Source organism: Protopterus annectens, chromosome 2.part0 (assembly GCF_019279795.1).
Source record: "Protopterus annectens isolate FY-2018-M chromosome 2.part0, PAN1.0, whole genome shotgun sequence".
NCBI lineage: Eukaryota > Metazoa > Chordata > Ceratodontiformes > Protopteridae > Protopterus > Protopterus annectens.
The window spans coordinates 1,698,540,626-1,698,556,978 of record NC_056728.1 but is presented as its reverse complement, the minus strand read 5'-3'; the positions used below and the strand labels follow the sequence as shown (position 1 = coordinate 1,698,556,978).

Sequence of the window (16,353 nt, the reverse complement as noted above, 5' to 3'; positions counted from 1 at the left end):
GTCCATCCACTGAGCAAGGAATCCCGCTCGATGGATTGCCTCGGGAAGCGGGTATTTAGTTCAGCGACCTTTTCAGTATGGTCCCTGAACTACATGGCACATGTCATCAGGATGCAGCGAGATCTTATCAAAGAATATGCTGCTTCCCCCCCAGAGTCCATGTCGGCGGAGGACAAGCAGTTGTACTCCACTCGTATGGCCACTCTAAGATCAGTTTCAAATACCTCTATGCGGCTTTTGTCCCACGCCACAGAGGGAGCCGCTAGAGCCAGCAGAGCGGGTCTAGTCATGAGACGGCAGACCTGGCTCCGTCATTGTGACTTCGCGGAGCCCTTTAAGGCGTCCTTTGTGAATACCCCCTTTGATGGTTCTGCCTTGTTTGGCAAGACCGTTCACGAGACACTTGTCCAGAGCGAAAAGGATGGGAAGATGTTGTCTGCCATCGCAGTCCTCTTCTCTGCTCCCCAGAGGTCCTTCTCTAAGAACCAAAAGGGACAGAAGATGTGGTTCCGGAAATCGCAACATTCCCATCCTGCTCCGGACAACCAGTCCTTCCGTGGCAGAGGAGGACAGGGAGGACGCCGCCCTAGAGGCAGAGGGGCCCCGAGAAATTTTGGGTCCAGAGAAATTTGATCGGCCCACGCAGCAGCCCTGAGGGGTTGCCCCGACTGCTCCACTCTGGAGGCAGTCGGGCGGCGCTTCTCGAAGCACCTGGCGGCTTGGGAGTCCATTTCGTCCGATCGCTGGGTGCTTCGTATCATATCCAGAGGTTACAAAATCCCACTGCACCATGTCCCCAGACTCAAAAACCTCCCCGATGTACCACCCGATCAGAGGGAGGCAGCAGCTGCAGAAATTCAGCAGCTGCTAGAAAAAAGAGGCATCCAGCCCGTCCCCCCAGATCAACTCGGATTGGGGTTTTACTCCAGGTTCTTTCTGGTGCCAAAAAAGACGGGGGACTTGAGACCGATTCTTGACCTTTCACTCTTGAACCTGTCAGTAACCAAAGAAAAATTCTGGATGGTCACCCTTCAATCCATTCTCCCCCTTTTGCGGGAGAGCGACTGGATGTGCTCAGTAGACCTCAAGGATGCGTACTACCACATTTTAATGGACAGACGATCCAGGAGGTTTCTCCGCTTCCGTCTGGGAGCCAGTCACTATCAGTTCAGGGTTCTTCCCTTTGGTCTCACCACAGCCCCCAGGGTGTTTACCAAAGTGTTAGCAGTGATAGCAGCCCACCTGAGACTTCAGGGGAATGCAGGTCTTCCCATACCTGGACGACTGGCTCCTGTCCGCCCCAACAAGGCATCTACTCTGCACAGCCAGAAATCACCTTCTACGGCTAGCTCCCCATCTAGGCATTACGATCAACCTAGACAAATCCTCCCTTGCTCCAACACAAGTGATAGATTTCATAGGGGCCAAACTAGATACGAGAAGTCTGCTAGCGTTCCTCACTTTGGAGTGACTTCAAAACCTGAGACTTCGTGTGCGGGCCATCCTCCAATTAAAAGCCCCACCGGCGGAATTGGTCCTGAGGGCGCTAGGCTTCATGGCAGCAGCAATAACTCTTCTTCCATACGCTCGTCTGAATATGAGGGTGCTACAGTGGACCCTTTTAGTCCAATGGTCCTTTCAGTCTCTCCCCCTCAACCATCCTATCTCACTCAGCAGGGCTTGCAAGAGGGCCCTTTTATGGTGGCTGCAGTCCCCGGACCTTCATACAGGACGACCCTTCTGCATGCCGCCTCCCCTCGCCACAGTGACCACGGACGCCTCTCGCCTCGGGTGGGGGGGGCATTGCTCAGGCAGAACGGTCCAAGGCATGTGGAATGACACAGAGACCTCCTTGCATATCAACGTTCTGGAGATGAGGGCGGTGCTGTTTGCGTTGCAAGCACTTCAGAACCTTCTCCCCATAGGAACTATTGCGATACAGACGGACAACATGTCGGTTGTCTGGTACATCAACAAACAGGGGGGAATCAGGTCCTACCCTCTCTGTCGAGAGGCCATGAGGGTGTGGGAATGGGCGATCTCCACCAACCGCTTCCTTATCGCAATGCACATTCCGGGACGGTCCAACATTCTGGCGGACAAGCTCAGCCGCACTGTTCTTTCCCCTTACGAGTGGTCTCTTAATTCCCAGGTAGCGAAGCAAATTTTTGCCGAATGGGGGCAACCCTGCTGCGATCTTTTTGCCACTCCCTCAAACACGAAATGCTCCAGCTTCTTCGCTCTGATTCCCCCCCTCGGGGAAGCCCCGAGAGACGCTCTAGTGCATGCTTGGCCTCCCTGTCTACTTTATGCCTATCCTCCTCTACCCCTGATGCTGAAACTGATACAGAAAGCCTCTCGGTTGGGGAGCAGAATGATCCTCATTGCCCCATTCTGGCCTCGTCAAACTTGGTTCCCTTACCTGTGGTCCCATATGGTGAATCCTCTCAGGATTCTGGATCCCATTCTGGATCTAATATCCCATCCCTTAGGACTACCGACCCCGAATCTGGACAACCTGAAGCTGACAGCTTGGCTGCTCCAGTTCCACTCTTAGTCAGGACTCCTGGCATCTCTTCACCAGTTAAAGCCATCTTGGTGGCAGCACATAAACCTTCCACTAGGAAAGTCTATCGCAGTAAATGGAAGCGTTTTTCCATTTGGGTGGAACACCATAACATAGATCCCTTCACAGCTTCATTGCCGTCCGTCTTGGATTTCCTCACCGGACTTTTTCAGTGGGGAGCTAGCTGTTCTACGGTCAAGGTTCAATTGGCAGCCATTTCTCATTACCATGTGGGACACGAGTCAGGTCCCTTGATGATTGCGAAATTATGTAAAACCTTCCTCAAGGGTACCTTCCTGCTCAGGCCTCCTGTCAAGGAAGCTGTACCCCCTTGGGATCTATCATTAGTCCTTCAAGCCTTGACTGCCCCTCCCTTTGAACCAGCTGCCTCGGCCGAACTTAAATATCTTTCCTGGAAAACGGCGTTCCTTGTCGCCATCACTTTAGCGAAAAGATTTTCTGAACTTCAGGCCCTTTGTGCGAAACCTCCCTACTTGATTTTTCATCAGGATAGAGTGTACCTCAGGACCAATATCTCCTTTCTTCCTATGGTGGCCTCAGAAACCAATATCAGTCAGTCCATTAACCTGCCAGTTTTCTTCCCCAAGTACCAGAATAAAGGAGAATACAAGCTGCATTCCTTAGACGTGCACAGACAACTGCGCTTCTACATTCATAGGACTGCTGGTCACAGACAAATCCGATCAGTTGTTCATTTCCTTTGCCAAATTCAATCTGGGTAAAGCTATTTCTAAGGTCACCTTATCGCGATGGATTTCACAGTGTATTCTTCTGGCCTATGAAACTTTGGGGAGGCCCGCACCTCAGGGAGTACGGGCGCATTCTGCTCGCTCCATATCTACTTCTGCTGCCTTTAGATCTAGAGTATCTGGATGATATTTGCTCTGCAGCCACTTGGGCCTCATCTCATACCTTTATCAACCATTATAAGCTGGACGTTATTTCCAGAGGGAGAGCATCCTTTGGCTCCGCAGTGCTCCGGAACATCCTTCCATGATGGCCTCCCAAGATTCAGGTAGCTGGGGACTCTGTCCCAAAGGTTGCTGACAAATGAAGTCTTTACTTCAGATTAAGAAGTTATGTGCTCACCATAACATTCCATCTTAGTAGGTGACTTCATTTGTCTGCAACCATCCCCCTCTCCTTCCCCCTGGCCTTCAGAAGTCTATTCTTGAATGTCCTTTCTTGGTCCCTTTCGGGACACTTTTGGTCTGAGATTTGGTATAAGGGCAAACTTGATCTGAGGTCAATCAGGGTTGGCAGGGGATTATGGGTAAGGGGAGGAGCTAGGAGCTCGGATCCATAAGCTGTAAAATAAGTTGCCGGCTCGGATCCAAGACCCAAAGGTTGCAGACAAATGAAGTCACCTACTCAGATGGAACATTATGGTGAGTACATAACTTCTTATTCTTTTTCTAGGTACAGATCAAGCTTTGCTAGGATCATTCCCCAGGGGCTCCTGGACCCTTTCTCCTTCCACTTCTTAAATGTAGTTAGCTGAGGTGATTTACCTACAGAGCTAAGGCTACTGCCGCAGTGATCATTATAACAATAGATGATCGAATTATAATTTTTGCAGTAGCCACTCTCTCCCTTCCTGCATCCCCTTGTTTTTTGGTGTGTTTTTTATGCCAGTGTATGGACTATTTATTTTTTTATTTTTGTTCTTAGCATTGTCCTTTCAGGGCTCTGCCTCCTTTTCTTTCCTGGCAGGAAAGGTCTGAAGGGCTTGGTTCCCATGTTTGTCTTTTAGTCAGTTCAGTTCGAGCTACCTGACAGTTTGGACATGTGGAAGGTGTCCTGAAACGTTGTAAGCTGGCCGGCTGTTGTATCCTTTTCAGGTAGGAATACCGCAGCAGTGAGCATTCCAACATCTTCTGCTATGGTAAGTTTTACTGACAACTGTGAAGTGTAATAGCCATTTCTGTGCATTTAAAGTGTTTTTTTGATTGCATCTGCTTTATTTTTTGGGGAAAAAAAAAAAAATACTTGTTTTCCCACCTTTCTAAGTAGTATAGTCCAGTTTTCAGGTTAGTGCTGAATTCAGGGCTGTGTTACAAGTTTCTGTGTTTGCCCATATCTTACTTGGATAGAAGAAAGTTTCTCTGCTCACTGTGAGAGAGGGAGCTTTGAGCAGCCTGTCTGCCCTGGAGGAGTGGTTTCAACCCAGAAATTAGTAGTTTATTGGCCATTTTGGGCTAATTTCTCTCTTTCATTTCCCTGCTATAAGCCCCGCATTTGCGTGGTTTTGCGCACCGGGCAGTGCCGGTTAGCTAGGGTATAAGTATTCCCGGCTCCACAAAGTCTGCTGTTCATTTTTTCCCTTGGAACTAGACAAACTTTCAACTTAAGCACTCAAACCATTCACCTCTCATACCGGCACTTGCTCAAAACTATACTGTAGAGAAGGACAAGGGTCTCTATTCGACCTTACCAGCCAGTCAGTAGAACAGTACACTGTACCTATCTAGGCATGTCCAAAGGGCAGTTTCAGGTGTACTGTCCGGTCCAACTGGTGAATCAGGGCATTTTGAGGCAATGTTGCAATTGCCTTATGTACAAAGACAACCCTCTTCTCCTTCCACCAAACACTAATACGTGCGAGAGATGCAATTATACAGCCAAACTGGAGGCTAAGATCTTTCAACCCAAGACTGGACCAGGCAGTCAAGAGCAGAAGGGAATTACTTGCATCACAACACCAGTCTCACATAGACCTATGAAACCAGCACCGGCAAAAAAACACACATAAATACACGAAAACATACTCGGAGGCTCTAAATAAAAATCTGCAAAAGTAACAGAGAGCCCAAAGCGGATATCCAAGCAACCTCCACCCCCCAACACAAACCATGAAACACATACTTCACAAAACCAGTGTGCCACACAATCATAGCCCTTAAGGCAAAATAACATACCCAACACACTAGTAATAGGTGACTCTATAGTCAGGCACACTGACGTCCCACTCACTAAGTTGAACAAGGAGAAGGCTACTGTTAGCTGCCTGTCGGGAGCCAGGATCCGCCACATAACACAAGCACTCGGGTCACTCTAGAACAAGTACAAATATGACTCTGTCATTGTCCATGTTGGTGTAAATGACTTGAGCCGTACCTCCCTGGACTACATGAAAAGAGACATGGAGAAGCTCTCTGATCACATAGCCCAGGCCGGTATGACCCTGACCCTGACTAGCATCCTGCCCTCACCAAGAGTGATACCACAGTATAGAGAAAAAATAATCAATTTCAACAATTGGCTAAGCTTCTGGTGTCATTCAAAGGGGATCCAGTGTCTTTCAGCCTGGGATGACATGCTCGACAAGCCACACTGCTTCACTAGAGACGGCTTGCACCTGTCACCCTTAGGCTTTCGAATACTGGCCAAGGCTCTTGCCACCCCCATAGTGCCTTTTTTAGGCAAGGCTCAAAAGACAAACCCACCGCCGTAAATAGCACAAGTAACAAAAAACTGAGGGTAATGCTACTCAGTGCCAGAAGTCTAAACCTCAAAATGCACACACTTGAGGCACTCCTAAGTATGGAGAAAATCGATATATGTGCAGTAACAGAAACCTGGTTTAAGGCTCCAGAGAGTACCCCAGCACTACCAGGCCACAACTCATACCATACATTTTGGCCACAAAATCTGGACTGAAATACAAAAGACGGGGGAGTATCCATATTCATGACCCTGAGTTAGCATCCTGCCCTCACCAAGAGTGATACCACGGTATAGAGAAAAAATTATCAATTTCAACAATTGGCTAAGTGATGCCACACCTCCAGGTTAGTGGCACAGCACGATGCTTCAGAGATCATCCACGTGCAACTAACAACGGGCAAAACTGCTATTCAAATTGTAGCTTGCTACAGATCACCCACCATGTCAAGGACCCCCACTCCGCATTCCCGGAAACACTGGGAAACATAAAGGTCCTACCAAACACCCGATATTGGGTGATTTCAATTACCCAAACATTAACTGGGCAAACTACTCAAGTGCAAATTCCCTTGCCCAAAATTTCCTAGAAATTATAAACTCAAAGCTCCCTGGATAAATCTGGTCAACACCCCCAACAGAGCTGACCATGTATTGGACCTGGTCGTCACCAACATGGGCAACCGGTGTCCAGGGGGGTCAACCCCCTCGCTGGTTAGATCTGACCGTAAACTAATAACTCTGGATATCCACATTCCACCACCACCCCCTGTCAAAGAACCCACCATGAAAAACTTTTCAAAAGCAAACTTTACGTTACTTAAGACCGAGGTGGGAAGTTTCAAAGCCCCCATGCAAAAGGATAACGCTGTCCAAGCTGCAAAATCCTTTACTAATGCACTCTATGGGCATCTACAAGAATGCATGGATCGTGCTATCCTAAACAAAACAGAGACTCACTCCTCCAAGAAAAGGAAACCAGTCTGGTGTACCCCTACAATAAACAAGCTATACAATAGGAGGAGAAAACTAGTGCAGAAAGGAGTAAAATCACAAGAAGGGAAGACATCCCTTATCAATATCAGCAAGAAACTACGTTCCCTCATAAAATCATCCAAGGCTAGCTTTGAAAGAAAAATTGCCATGGACTCCAAAGATAACCACAAGGCATTCTTTAGCTATGTCAAGAATCTAAGTGGTAATTCTCAGATCTGCTCGGAGTTGGTGCAGAATGGCACAAAATACACGGAACTGACCGATATAGCCAACATCGTGGCAGACAGGTTTAGTGCAAACTTCACCCCCGCAAGGGCCCATAACTATACCAGAAGAATGTAGTGCCCTAGAAATCACAGACACTCAGGTTAAAAAAGCCCTCTCCAAAGCCAAAAACACAGCATCAGTGGGACCGGACGGTGTCCCAGGCTGCGTCCTACACGAGCTCAAAGATGAACTAACCCCTCACCTAAGCACACTGTTTAAACTCAGCCTCTCCACAGGCTATGTGTCCACAGAGTGTCGCACAGCAATGTTTATTCCACTCCACAAAGGTGGAGCCACAACAGACCCCAGGAACTATCTCCCTATAAGCCTGACTAGTTTGGTCTGCAAAGCTATGGAGCGCATCATCATGGATCTCATTAACAGAGATGGTGGAAACCTCCAAACACTGGACCCTACCCAGTTTGGCTTTGTTAAGGACAGATCATGCCTCCTAAACCTGGTTGACTTCTTTGAGACAGTTACCAAGGCTATAGACTAGGGAAAGGTGGTCCACACAGCTTACCTAGACCTCGCAAAGGCCCTCAACACCATTCCCCACTCAGGTATTATAGACAAGCTCACTAGTCTGAACATAAACACGTATGTCACGAGATGGGTTGCCAACTGGCTCACGGACAGAACCTACATGGTAAGAGTTGCAGGAGCTAGGTCTGACTCTAAACCGGTTACAAGTGGTGTTACGCAGGGCACAGTCCTAGGACCCATCTGTTCGGCATATACTTCTCAGAGGTACAGGCAAGCACAGGAGGACTATGGCTGACCAAGTTCGCAGACAACTGCAAACTAGGGGCTATAATTGACTCTCCGGCTGACGCAGACATCCTCCAAAAGGGTCTCACTGAGACAGATACCTGGTGTCAAAACCATGGCCTCAAGCTAAATGCCAAAAAGTGCATAGTCATCCCCTTTGGAAAAAACAAAATACCCACAAACTACCACATAGGTGGTAGCCCCCTAAATACGGAAGACGTAATAAGGGATCTGGGGACCCAAGTAGATAGTAACGTCTCCTTTGCTAATCACATTGCCAAAGTGGTTAGAAAATCCTTCTATGTGGCCCACCTAATCACAAAAGGGTTTGCATCCAGATCGAAAGAGGTCATTGGGCCCCTCTGTGCATCACTCATCAGGCCCATGATAGAGTACAATGCCCCATTTGGGATGTACTTTACAAGACACCTGCAACAGCTGGAAAGACCACAGAAGTACCTCACCAAGAAGATCACTGGCCTGAAGCAGATGCCCTATGCAGCTCGACTGAAGAAACTCCAGCTGTACTCGGTTGCATACTGCCTACTCAGAGGTGATCTCTGCCTGACATACAAGGCCATGTCCAACCGAGAACTGATGGACATGCTCCACCTAAAGAAAACCATATCCCCTTGAGCCACACGCTCCAGGGATCTAAACCTCACCACAACAATAAATAGGATGTGCTGGAGGGATAGATTCCTGTCCCAGAGACTTCCCATGCTCTGGAACAAGATTCCAATCTACATTAGGCAGAGCTCCTTGCTAACCCTCTTCAAGAGAAACCTTGACGAGTGGATGGGAAACAGAAAGATATTAAGTTGTCAATCTCGCCTTCATTCTTGCTAGATGGGTTCGGAGCCGATCCTCGGCTCCGACTCGGCACTTGCTAAGCTCGAGAGTCACTTTTACCAGCTCGAGGCAGCCCCATATCCCATGATGCAAGGCGGTAATTACCCAGATCTCGTTTGCCGCTTCGCTGAGGTCATCTTTTTTACCAGCTCCTGGTAAGTGATTTTATATTGTTATTTGTGAGGACATTTAGATCCAATTCCCTAAATTTTATTCTTTATAGTCTCTTTAGTGAATCCTTATTCACTTAGCTCCATACCCTTTCTCCTCAACCCCTTATTCTAACTTTCTAGTGTTTGGGCCTTAGGCCTTACCTCCCTTACAGTTCCTGTCAGGATTTTCCTAGGTGTGGGTGTTGTGTTGTGTATTACAGCTGTGTTTTACACTTCTAAGTTTGTTTATTAGTGTCTTTCTGTGTGTGTGTGTGTGTGTGTGTGTGTGTGTGTGTGTGTGTGTGTGTGTGTGTTTGTGTGTGTGTGTGTGTGTGTGTGTGTGTGTGTGTGTGTGTGTGTGTGTGTGTGTGTGTGTGTGTGTGTGTATTTAGGACTCAGACATGTCCAAAGATACTAGGGTCTCAGGTTTCAAGAAGTGTGACTCGTGCTGTCAGAAGATGTCTCTGACAGACGGTCACACTTCTTGTATTTATTGCCTGGGACCCCTACACCTGCAGGACTCCTGTGCTGTCTGTTATTCCTTTAGCCAGAGAGTCCTGCACGAACGTAGAAATAAACTGATCCTCAGGGGTCTCCTTAAGCCTGAGAGCTCCCCGGCCAAACCTGGCTCCGGGAAGCCCTCTAAGCCTTCCAAGACCCAGGCTTCGGTGTCCAAGTCTGTGGTCTTGGTTCCGAGTCGACATCGGCTCCTTCGGGCCGATCCTTCCTTAGTGGAAGCTTCAGTATCGGCGCCCGTTCGCTCAATACCCTGGCACCTGTGTCGGCTCCGGCTGGAGCCGACACCCTAACGTCGGCATGTCTGCTCGCTGGAGCCAAGATATCTTGTCTCTACTGGAGCCGACAAGTCGGCTCGCCTGAGCCGAGGTTTCTCCGATGGAAAGAGGTCTAGATCTCCTTCTTTGGAATCTATACACTTGGCTCCAGCCTCCCCTTCGGGCGGAGCCATCGGAGCCGATCATCGAGGTCTTCCAGGCTATCAGACCATGATTTAGAGAATGGTGAGTAGGCTATTAAAATCACAGGCACTAGCCCAAATGCTCCATAGCCCGTCTCAACAGGCGACCGCTATTCTACACCCTCCTGAAATTCCTCCTTGACTCTCCTTCAGAGTTCAGAGCCGAGATTATTGGTACCGTGACTGTTGCTGCTTCGAGCCGATACCACACCTTCGGCTCCGTGCCCTCGACCCTATCTCCTCCTTGAGACCTTCCTTGGAGGGATCCGGGCGTTGGGCTTCCCTGGTTGGTTCCGAGGCGAGTGGCATCGGACCCTTGTCCGACCCGTTCTCCCTCGGAGCTTCGGCCTTGGTGAGCTCGGCCCGACATCTGCTTCGAGCCTTCCCTTCGGTGGGACCAGGGATCCCTGCTTCTTCGTAGCGGGATCTCTCGGCCCTCCCTGGGAGGGGAGCCTTCGAGGTGATGAGGAGTGTGCTAGCCCCTGAGCTCAGTCAGCAGTTGGTTTCTTTAGCTCCTCCCTCTACGGTGCCTGTAGATACCTCTTCCCGCTCTCTTGCTCCCGGACCCAGAGATCTATTGCCCCAGGTCTCCCCATTGGGAAGAACTTCCTCTTCCGAGGTTTCTCCTGATCCTTCAGGTGAACCCCTGCGTAAGAGGACCTGCAAGAGGAAGCACTTAGACTCCCCTGAGTCTACAACATCGGATACCGATTTGGATGAGTCGGAGGGGTCCCCAAGATCCCTCTGAGGATGTCTCCTTTTCAGACATCCTTGAGCTCCTGAAACAGAGGGGGAACTGGCCCTCCATTAACCCCTCCGAGGATGAATCGGTATACCTGGAGGCTGTTGGATCTCGACCCTCCACCTCCTGGGTGTCTCCGCCTTTCGACCCTCTCATGGAGGTCATAGCTCGAAAGGCGTGGGCATCTCCTGATTCGTGGAACCAGTCCCAGGAGACCTTCAAAATTTATTACGGCCCCCGCTGAAAAGCAGTTTCTTACTAAAGGTGTCCCGGTTGATGCCATGGTGGTGGCGGCCACCACCAAGAAGGAACTTGCAGATCCTTCCGTACCAGTCCATCCTCCTAACAAGGAGTCTAGGACTATGGACAGGTATGGTAGGATGTTTTCCTCAGCGACCTTTGCTATGCTCGCTGAATTATTTATGTCACTTCACCAGACTTCAAAGGGACATCCTTAAAGAATTAGGTGAAGTAGTACAGGATCCTTCAGCAGCAGGGGCTCAGGAAAAGATTGCTTCTCAGCTGGGAATCCTTAATTCCATAACCAACTCCTCCATGTGGCTCATTTCTTATGCAGCGGATGGGGGGTAGAGCTGCAGGTACAGGAGTGGCTCTCAGACATCAATCCTGGATGCGGCTCTGTAATTTTGCAGACCCCTTTAAGGCATCCTTCACAAACTCTCCCTTTGATGGGTCAACATTGTTTGGCCCTCAGGTGAAGGACACTTTGACCAGGTGTGAACAAGACGGCAAGACTCTTTCTGCAGGAGTCCGTTCTCCACTCCTTCTAGGCCTTATCCCAAAGGTCAGAAGGGGGAAAGATGTGGTTCAAAATCTCAGGAGTCACGCCGACGACGTGGTCAGTTTACCCCAGAGGCAGAGGGGTAATAACAGACGCCGCCCTAGGGGCAGAAGGGTCCAGAACCAGGGCAGTAGAGAGCCTCTCTGACAAGCCCTTCCAACATCCCTGAGGTGTTGCCCGACTGTCCACCCTTGGAGGCAGTCGGGGAGATTGTCGCTGTACCCAGAAGCCTGGTTTTCCCTCTCTCAAGACAGATGGGTACAGTCGATCATATCCGAGGGTTATAAGATTCCTTTCGAGGAAAGCCCTTCCTCAGAAAAGTTCCCTTCCAGACGTTCCACCGGTCTAAGGGAAATTGCAAAACTAGAGGTTTCAAAGCTTCTAAAAAAAGCCATCCAGCCAGTTCCAACAGACCATTTAGAGTCGGAATCTACTCAAGGTTCTTTTGGTTCCCAAGAAGACGGGAGACTGGAGACCAATATTAGACCTCAGCAGGCTCAATAAGTCTGTCAAAAAGATGAGATTTCGGATGGTCACACTTCAATCGATTTTGCCTTTTCTGGGCAAAGACAACTGGATGTGCTCCATAGACCTTCAGGATGCTATCACATAAAATCCACAGACGCTCCAGAAGGTTTCTCCACTTTCGGCTAGGGACCAGTCATTTTCAATTCAAAGCCCTGCCCTTTGGCCTCACTACAGCCCCCAGAGTGTTCACCAAATGCATGGCAGTGGTCACGGCTCACCTGAGACGTTAAGGATTCCAGGTGTTTCCGTATCTCGACGACTGGCTCCTCTCAGCCACCACCAGGCATCAACTTCTCCAAGCCAGAGATTACACCCTACGTCTCTGCAGTCAGTTGGGAATTTCGGTAAACTTCGAAAAGTCTTCCTTATCGCCCTGCCAATCTATTACCTTTATAGGCGCAAATCTAGACACTACCCGGATGTCAGCAAACCTAACAAGTCAGAGAATCCTAGATATCCAAAACCACGTTCGGATCATCCTTGCCAGCAAAAGGGTACAAGCCAGGTTGGTCCTGAAAGTGTTGGGCCTCATGGCTGCCATCACACTTCTTCCTCTGGCCCGCTTTTACATGCCTCCTACAATGGATGTTGTTCACACAATGGTCCTTCCAGCAGCTTCCCATGCGTCACAAGATCCTGGTGACACAGACCTGCAAGAACCATCTATCCTGGTGGATTTCCTCTCCTCTAGTCCATCAGGGCAGACCATTTGTTCCCCCGGCCCCGGTAGCCACGGTCACTTTGGATGCCTCCCTGATCGGGTGGGGGGGGGCATTATCAGGGCAGGATGGTTCATGGCATGTGGCAACCGTTCGAATACCACCTGCACATAAATGTCCTAGAGATGAGAGCAGTGCTTTTAACGTTGCAAGCCCTCAACGACTTTCTTCCCTTAGAAACTATTGCAGTTAACACGGACAACATGTCCATGGTGTGGTACATCAACAAGCAGGGCGGAACCAAGTCCTATCCCTTGTGTCGAGAGGCTCTCAGACTTTAGCAATGGGCGATCTCCTCTCATCGGTTTCTGGTAGCAACGCATATCCCTGGGAAAACCAACATAATAGCGGACAAATTGAGCAGAGCTATACTCATGCCTCACGAGTGGTCTCTCAAGCGATCCATAGTGGAGGAGATTTTTCAGAAGTGGGGCCGCCCATGCTGCGATCTTTTTGCTACTCCTCAAAACAGCAAATGCCCAGACTTCTTCTCTTTCTTCCCACTTCTGGGCCATCCCCCCAGAGACGCTCTTACCAAAGATTGGCCCCGGGGACTCCTTTATGCTTTTCCTCCCTTTCCATTGATACCACAGGTACTCCAGAAAGCTACCGTTTTGAGAGCCAAAATGATTCTCATTGCCCCTTACTGGCCTCGACAAATTTGGTTCACGTTCCTTCATTGCCATCTCTTGGTGCAGCCTTGGCACCTGGACCCAGCTCCAGATCTTCTGACCCACCAGTCGGGTCAGCTGCACCGATCCGTTCCTTCCCTCAACCTCACAGCTTGGTTACTCCACTTCCTTCCTTAGCCAGGCTTCCTATGATCTCTAACCCCGTTAGAGACATCATAGTAGCTTCTGTTAAGTCCTCTACCAGGAGGATTTACTCCAGGAAGTGGAAACGCTTCTCCCTTTGGGCAAAATCTAAGAACATAGATCCCTTTACTGCCCCTATTCAGTCAGTCTTGGATTTTCTTTTTTTTTTTTCAAAACAGGTTTATTGTTTTAACATATAAGAGAAATATCATAACAATTTTATACAAGTAATTAAAATAGGTATTATTATAATATTCAACAAAACAACTAAAGTATTTACAAAGACATCCACTACAATCAGATCAATTAATTAAACTAAAATACCGTGCTATTGAAATTAGAATTTTTTTAACAAATTTTGTAAATTATCCCATACAATATAATATGATGTTTTTCTAGTTGTTCTCATTCTAATTGTGCTTATTTCCATATGGCACATTATATTCATAACATTTTTAAATTCATTGAACGAAGGAGGTGTATCTGAAATCCAATTTCTAGTTATTATTTTCCTGGCCACTGCTAGGATAGACCATAACAAGGGAAGCTTAATCTTTTAACACATTGAGGTACAGGTGTGTTGAATAATATAAGAGACTTAGAAATAATGAAATTATCTGTAAAAAGAGCCTGCAAAAATTCATTAATTGACTTCCAGTATTCTTTCAACTTCATACAGTCATAAAACATATGAGCCCAGTCAGCATTTATTTCTACATTACATCTCTTACATAGATTATCTTTATTATTTATTTTATTCATCATCAAAGGTGTATAAAAAGATCTATGTAAAAATTTCCATGTATAAAGTCTCCAGACAATGGAAGATGTAGTTCTATAAGCAGATTCAATATATATTGTTTATCTTGTTGAGTTGGTGGGTCCCCATTAATAGAGGTGAAATAATTCCAGTATGAATCTACACTGTAAAAGTTTCTTGTCTGATAATTTTATGTATATATGAAAGTTTACCTTTATCAGAAACTTTATGCTGTAAATTTAATATCAAGTAATCAATCAGTTTTGGAATAGATTCTTTAACTGTTATAGACATTAGATCTATTCTATCAATGAGATGTTGTCTAAAGATCTGAACCTCTAACCAGCAAGTTTCTCTTAGATCAAATTCTTGTTTTAAGAAATCTAGATTTTAACTTTATTATCAGATATCAGCTGATACCAGTACTTTAGATCATTATCTATAGCTAAATGAGCTCCTTCAGAAGTAGATGACATAAGCATACCCTGAGTATACATTATAGGGAATACAATAAAATTCCATTCCCTATACTTAGGGTGCATGAATATAAAGTTACGATAACTAATAATAATATTTAATGGGTAACAAACCATATGTTTAGGTGTAATAGGTGAAGTACAAAATTCCTTTAGCAACCACAACATGGAGTCATTTACAATCATATTTTTATGTGTTAAGGAGATTTTCATGAAGTGCATACTAATTAGCTCCCAATAATCTTTCCATTTTGCGATATATGACTGATCTATTAATAATGTAATAACTTTTATAATAGAAGAGATAATATATAAATTAAAGTCTGGAAAAGAAATACCCCCTTGAGACCAGCTATTAGTATGTTTCTTTAATGCAATCCTAGGTCTATTAGGTGCCCATAAGAAATTTAACATTAGTGTATTCAGTTTCTTGAGAATTATTTTTGTAGGTGAAAGTATTATTGATTGTATTAAGTATAAAATCCTGGGGAATATTATCATTTTAATAATTGTAAGTCTCTCCTCCATTGTAAAAAACATATTATTCCAGGTATTAAAAAGATTTTGTATATTAAGAAAACAGGTATTATAGTTATTATATATAATAGATTTAATATCTTTAGATAGTATTATACCTAAATAAGTTATCTGACCTGAATTGGGTACATATTTAGTAAAATCACTAATGATAATATTTTTCGTATATATAGGTAGTATTTTAGTTTTTCTTCATTGAATATTAAACCAGAAATACTTTTAAAATTCATCATTTTATCAAATAAAGACTGCATAGAAGAATTAGATCCTGCTGATGTAATTAGAACATCATCTGCAAAAGTTGAATTTTGATGTTGTATTTTCGCCTATTTCAAAACCCTCTATGTCAGTACTTTTTCTAATCAAATTAGCCCAAGGCTCCATTACTAAAGTGAATAATAGTGGAGAAAGTGGACATCCTTGCTTTGTACCTTTAAGAATGGGTATTTTTGTGAAACATATGTTCCTACCTTAATATAAGCCAGCGTTCCTTTGTATAAATGCTCAATTAAATTTACAAATGCATCAGAGAAGTTTGTGCATTTCAGTAAGGTAAACAGATAGTCCCAACTTACTGAATCAAACGCTGAACCTATATCAAGACTAATAAGTGTTAAATCTTTCTTTTTCCTATTTGCAAAATCAATTAATGTTAAAGTTCTTCTTATATTATCAAAAGTATTTCTATTTACAATGAAGCCCGTCTGATCTATATCTATAATGCCGGGGAAGTCTTGGATTTTCTAGTGGAAATTTTTCACTCAGGTTCTTCCTCTTCCACAGTCAAAGTTCAGTTGGCAGCAATCTCGAACTTTCATGTCGGGTTTGCAGACCACAACATTATGTCCCACAGACTTTGTAAAGCCTTTCTTAAAGGAGTGTTCCTTCTTAAGCCCCCTGTTAGGGATCCTCCACCACAGTGGGACCTA

General features: G+C 46.2%; 1 protein-coding gene across 1 annotated transcript in view; it reads left to right on the top strand.

The window, feature by feature from the left end:
- The window catches only part of PLK4 (polo like kinase 4), a gene marked incomplete in the record, with an annotated part of 949,915 nt that overhangs the window by 231,700 nt on the left and 701,862 nt on the right, over window positions 1–16,353 (top strand).